The following is a 6,833-nucleotide window of genomic DNA, read 5'->3' as shown; positions in this document are numbered from 1 at the left end:
CAAAGGAGAGTCTGCAGTGGCAGGGCCGATGGCGCGGAGCTGAGCAGACCCCACTGCAGGTGCTTTCTCTCTGCACCTCTGGCAGAGGTACATTAAACATTTTTTAAGAAAGAGTTCACCAGCAGATAGTGCAATGGTTTTGTCACTGGACTCCCACATAGTCAACTATGGTTTGAGTCCCAGACTCGGCAGCTTAAAACTAATGCCGGGCACGTGTGTGTGCGTGCCCAAAATCTCAAGAGGAGAATGAAATTGGGACTGCACTGTGGCCATTCCCCTGGGAGTGATTTCTTAGGACCAGCAGTTGGCTAATGGCTATGTCGCTGAACTCCCATGTAATCGACTGTGGTTCGAGTCCTGAACCCGGTGGCTTAGACTCACGCCAGGTGGGTGTACGTGAGTGCTCAGGATCCTGAGAGGAGAATAGAGGAGAAGAGATTGCGGCATGGCCATCCCCCCTGGGGGGTGATCTCCCGCTTTCTGTCTCTCTCTGTCTCTCTGTGTCTTTCTGGCACACACATGCGCCCTATAGCAAAAACCACTCAAAAAAAAAATAAAAGAGTTCATTTACTTTAGGAAATATTTTCACATGAAAACATCAAGATTTGAGGTTTGGGGTGCTTGGCTGGGTGGCGGGGGGGGTGGCCGCCCCGCCCCCAGCCAGTCCAAGGGGGCAGGTTGGTGTACGCCTGCTGCACTTTCATACTTACTTGAGATGTTTAATAATAAAAATTTTTAAAGGATTCTGTTTTGAGTACTGCAAGCAAGAAAGCGCGGTCTCCATGACCTGAGAAGTGAGGGGCTGGAATGATCTTTTTCCCTAGGTTTTTGACAGGGGGGGGTGGCCGCCCCGCCCCCAGCCAGTCCAAGGGGGCAGGTTGGTGTACGCCTGCTGCACTTTCATACTTACTTGAGATGTTTAATAATAAAAATTTTTAAAGGATTCTGTTTTGAGTACTGCAAGCAAGAAAGCGCGGTCTCCATGACCTGAGAAGTGAGGGGCTGGAATGATCTTTTTCCCTAGGTTTTTGACATAGGGCACAAGACTCTCCTAACAGACAGGACCAGGGAAGTGAGAAACCGCCCCGGGGCCTGGCCTCGCAGTCCCCCTCCTCCTCTCTCCTCTCAGATTCTGAGCACACCTGCCCACTGCGCCAAGTTGCAACCCACCAGAACTCGGACGCAGCGGGCCTGGGGTGTTCAGCGCCCTAACTGCCATGCTATCTGCTGGCCCCAGCCTGGAACGCCCCACTGGAGCTCTGACCGGAACTCCGCCTGGGCCAGCTGGCCAAACTCTGTCCCGAGGGCCTGCTCAGCAGGGACTGAGGCCGGCCCACCGTCTGCCCTGCCAGGTTTGCTTTAATCAAACCCACTTTGGTCATGCCCGCTTCCAGCAAACCTGCCGCAGCCAGGCCCACCTTTAGCAGAACCACCGAGGTCAGGCCCACCTTTACCAGAACCGCGCACCTCCAACCACACACTATTGTCCTCTGAAGTACCCTAAACACCAAGAACATTCCCAATTGTGGGAGAGAAACCTCTAACTTCAGCACTCTTTAAACATATTTTAAATACAAAATTGTGGTCTGGTGAGGTGAATGTGCTTGGCTTGGACCTGAGTTGACCGTGTTGCTAACGCTCTGTGCTCAGTTTACTGCCACGGGCCCCAGCAGGCAGGGCGGGCTGCATTCAGCAAGCGCCATCTTCCCTTGGGCACAGAGCCAGGCGCCGCCCTGCCAACCTCTACTGCCCCAGTCTGGAGACAGAAAGTTGAGGCTGTGAGATGAGGCAGCTTGACTGAGGTCACATGCTCAACTAGGAGTGCATTCAGAATTGCAGGACGGCCAGACCCCAGAGCCCCAGAGCTGAGTTAAAGACCTTTCGCCTTCCAGCCGGACCCAGCCCCACCCATTCCAGGTACCTCCCGCCGTGGGAGGTGGGAGAGAGTTAACAGCCGTCAAGCATCAAGCGCTGGGGCCGGGGCCGCCAGCACGCAGTAGCCCGGTGGCCACGTCTGCGCCATGCACCACGGTGGGAGGCTGCAGCTGTCGCTCACGTCTCCGCGGAGCCGCCTCTCCCTGGCCCCGAAGTCCCTTCTCTCTGGCGTAGATGGACAGTCCGTTTCCGGTCACAGAGACCTTCGCCCACAATGGCTGGTGGCCGCGGTCCTGGAACGGGCCCTGGTCACACTCTGCTTGGAGAGCGGAGCTTGGCCCCGACAGGTTGCTACAGACGCAGTGTGCCACTCGCCAGGACTTCTCTTTCTCTGTTACCTCTGGAAAAGAGAGAACCTGAGAGATTAGATTTTTTCCCCTTTTTCTAAAGCTGGGGATACCAACTGGCACCGGCTGGATGAAAGCGGGAGGAGCCTCAATCGAAGGCCCCTCGGAGGGCAGGCTTTCTGCTCACATGCACCAACATGAAAGGCCCCTTTCATCGCTGGCCGGCCTGTGTAACTCGCAGTGCTCTGGCATAGGTCTCGGGCGACCTCCGAGGTAACTGGATTTACATTGCCTTCTGACGAGGATTAAATGAACGCCTTGTGGGGACGTGAACAGCCTTCCAGGCTGCAACAGATGGGCCTGAATGTGCTCCCCAGGAAAACACCAGTGACATCTGTGTCCTCCGAATTCTGGTGGTCTCAGCCAATTAGCAGGGGTGGGGGCGGGTGGCGTGCAGCCTCGCCAGGCGGGGCTGTTTGGAGGTGGGATCAGGCGGGCGCGGCGTCTTTGTGAGCGTTCAGATGGGCAGCGCGGCTGGAGCTGTTTGCTCACAGCGAGGACAATGTGCCTTTTCTCCTGTGACCGGGATGGCCCTCTGCGGCCGATATCATATTTCAGGGCAGTCTCTTTGAGGCCGTGTTTACTTCTGTCTTGAGAGACCGGAGCCCGCCGGGGCTGCCAGCTTCTCCGGTGGGTTCAGTGTCACAGAGAAGGTGAACTCTGAGACAAAACAGACCCTTCCCCAGAACACCCTTCCCCAGCCCGCCCCTTCCCTCCTCCACAGGGCCTGACCACTTCACCGGGAAGAAGCAGTCGAGGTTGCTGCTTAGAGCGTGCGGTCTCTAACAAGACGTCAGATTTTGGGTTTTTTTGGAGAGGTTTTTGCCATAGGGTGCGTGTGCTCGCCAAAACAGAGAGAGACAGAAAGCGAGAAATCACCCCCCAGGGAGATGGCCACACTGCGATCCCTTCTCCTCCATTCTCGCCCCAGGATCCTGGGCACGCACGCACCCGGCGTGAGTTTAAGCCAGCAATGTGGCTGGCCATTACGCCAACTCCTGGTCCCAGAGACGTCAGTTATTTTAATGCAGGCGTTGACAAAGGGTCCCTAGAAGCCGTGGCAGGACGACCCCCGAGCTCCGTGGTCAGCACTGGCCAGTCTCCGCACCCCGTCCCTGGTCAGGCGTGAACAGCGGAGAACCAGAGAGACAGAGACAGAGGGTCTGGAGTTACCCTCCTGGCCCAGCCTGGCTGACTGCGCTGGGCACGTGGGCCCAGACCGGGAGCTGAAGGCTGGGTAGGGAGGGGTGCAGAGGTCTGCTCTGGCGGCCCAGCCCTGTGTCTTGCAGGTCTGCGTGGAGAACTGGGCCAGGTCCGCAGCCGTCAGGCCCTGCTCCTGTGGGATGTGAGACCAGGGACAGTTACTGAACCTCGTGGTGCCTCTTCTGGGGAGACTCTCCCCATCTGTAAACTGGGCTAACAGTAACAGCTGCCTCTTAGCAAGGGTGAGCAGATGGGGCACGGGGAAGTGCTGGGCACTGCGGCCGTTTGTGCCCTGACCTTGCAGGAGTCCCGAAGGCTGAGGAAAGCCGCTCCGACTAGCTGCTCAGTGTGAAAGGCAGTGTGTTTTACTAGATCCTGGAAATTTGGAAAGCAGATTTTTCCGAACAAAGTCATTTTCATTGCTCTTGGAGGCCAAAGGCCATGCTTTAAAATGACACACCTTTCAAATGTATAAGACCCGAACATTTAAAAGCAAGTCTCAGGTGTGTGCTCTTTCAGAAAGAGATGGGAAGACAGAGACAGAGGAGCCTGGGGACTCAGAGCAGAGTGAGGCCCATACAGCCACCTGCTGTCCCGGCCGCACAGTGACCTTCGAAGTGACCAGCCACTGCCCTCCCCGGGCTTTCCAGCTCCACCCTCTCACACGTCAGCACTGGATGTACAAGGAACAATTGAGGGGAGACCAATAAATTTAAAGGCTCTTTAAGGGAAGACATAATGAATTCGGTACAGCACATATTTCTAGATCAAAGATGTCTTTGAAGTGACAGAACCTAACCCACAGCTCACTGGAGCACTTCCTTTCTCTCCCAAACTGCTTGTTGTCAAATAAAATGGAAGTTAAGGGAATTATCTTCATCTGAAGACGCCCAAAAGAAGCCATCACCTAATGACAGCCCTGTCATGAAACTTGTCAGAGGGGTGAGGCCCGAGACGCAGAGCCCGGCTGGCCATGCAGCCCCACGCCCAGTGGCAGCGGCTTTGTCAGCGGGAGCAGGCGCTGAAGAGGCTAGCTGAATATGCATGACGCCCCAGAGAAAAGCCCTTCAGAACCCAGGAAGCCTAAGCCCCAGGGTTGAGTGCTCCTGAAGTGCGGTAACTGATGAGCCGTCACGCCTGGGAGTCGAGGCTCCGGGGGCTGGGTCTGCCTTTCTCAGCAATAGAGAAGGGCCGTCAGGGGCTCGGCTCTCTGGGAGCCACGTGCAAGAATTCAGACCCACCCCCTGTAACTGGGCTGCAGACCACACGCGTGTGACGGAGTCACTCCTGCCAAGTCCGTTCTGAAAGCCCAGAGCCTGGAGAGATAGCTGTGTGAAGTGCACACGCGGCCTAGGAAGCCGATCCAATTCCTTACTGACTTTCTATGAAGCAGTAAAACACTCTTTGGAAAGTTATTATGATTAAAAATAGAATTTCCAGCCGTGAGCAGAACAATGTTGAGACACAGAATTTTAAGGTGAAGTGGAAGAAAAATCTGCTCTGCAAATCTTTCGTAATCCCAATAATGGTGTTTAAAAAGTCCGAATTACATGCACACCCTTTTCTAGAAAGAAAGCACTTCCTCTGGGCCCCCGCTGCTGCGGTCAGGTGTTTCTCGGTGAGCTCGGGCTCTGCCTTACCCGTGTCAGAACGTGACACAGTTTAAGCACGAGCACGTTTGTGTGGAACACATGCAGGAAAGTCCAGGCTGTTCCTTTTACTTTTTCTCCCGGTACACAGTTTGGTTTCCCACCCTGCGGGAGACAAGGCTGCCCTGAGGGCTGGAAATTACGCCTTTGCCACGGCATTTGCATCTCATTAGCATAGCCTCCACTGAAGCCCTGCATTGAAGGCTCCTCGCTAATCCTCTGTAAAGAGCCACAGGCGAGGTACATGTGGCCGCCGCACCACTTTGAAGACAACGAACAGACTTCTCTTGTGTGCCGGCGGCCGGTCCCATGAGCCACCGCTCTGAGCGGCGGGACCCTTGTTTTCATCAGGGAGAATTACAGGAGGCTGAACCCTCGCTGCCGTCTGCAAGCTGGGCCGCACTTGAGGGGAAATTATGCTGCACTTTCTCCTAAGTGTCTGTCCACAATCTTTTCAACTGAGATTAGGATGGAGCATATCCAAGTATTTCTGGCCCTTTGATCGGATCAAGTGCTAACCACATCTTCAGTCAGGGACCCTGATCCGGATAAGCAGGGGACTGAGACCGGTGATGTCACGGACCTTGTCCTCGGACAGCAGCACTGGCGCTGGACCGTAGCCCTGCAGACAGAGCAGGCTCCGCGACAGCAGCTCGCCCTGCACCCGGCAGTGGCTGCAGCAAAGGAAAGCAATTGCAGCCCCTGAGGGCGTCCCTGATGCAGAGCTTCCTGGGCTGGCCCACAGGGGTTAGAGGTGGCCCTGAGTGTGTACACAGGTCACTTAGGAAGCACTTCCAGCTGAAGTTTTTCACCGACAGCTCCACCGACAGGGCACCACTGCGCTTTCCTGCCTGGCGGGGCCACCTCGTCACTCAGTTGCGAGCACCTAACCCTAACCCTGTCCCTTTGCACTTTTACTCCTGGGGAAGTCACGGCCAGATTTCGTGACCAGCTCTGGCGGACCCACGAGCCATGCGGCTCTCCATCACACAACCTGCGCTCTGTGCTCTTGGCCCGTGTGTGCCCACATGTATGTGACCGCCATCAGAAGCCCGATGGCGGAGGGTATGTGAGGCTCAGCTCACCTGGCCATCTCGCTCCTTGTTCCCTCTGGCTGTCCCCAGGCCACAGTTACAGCTGTATTTCTGCCCCTCTGGGCACCGGGTGCTTCCAGAAAGTCGTGGGGACTTTGCTCTAGCTTTCCTGCCACCCGCCCCCGCAATGCCACCATGCCTGAACCCGGCCAAGGTCCCCTCATGACGGCAGGTGGGTCTCGCTTGTTCGCACCCTGCCACCTCCCAGGGAAAGTCTCCCGCGACTCACTGCAGCCCTCTAAGCAATCGCCGTGCAGTGTGTTACGGGCACTAAACATAGCACAGTCGTTTGCTGAGAAGGGGTAAAATCCATAGCGAGGGCCGTAGCAGGCTCCCGGGGGTCTGACTTGTGGCCCGCTCCCCCTGGACTGGTGGTGAAAGCTCTCAGCTCCCTGCGGCAGGCTCCTCGGTCTCATCTCCTTGGGTCGGTTACTCTGGACGGCTGTCAGCACCCCCTTCCCAACCCCCTGCACATACACACCCTGGCGTCTCCCTGCAGGGCCCCGTGCACATGCAGGGGCAGTCAGCAGAGCCCGACTCGGCCGCCTCAGGGCCGGGCACGGCTTCCCTTCGCACCAGCCCCCGGACCCGCCGGGCCCCCGCCG

The sequence above is a fragment of the Tupaia chinensis genome, unplaced genomic scaffold, assembly GCF_000334495.1.
Source record: "Tupaia chinensis unplaced genomic scaffold, TupChi_1.0 Scaffold139767_1, whole genome shotgun sequence".
Taxonomy (NCBI): Eukaryota; Metazoa; Chordata; class Mammalia; order Scandentia; family Tupaiidae; genus Tupaia; species Tupaia belangeri.
Note: the sequence above shows the minus strand (reverse complement) of the source record.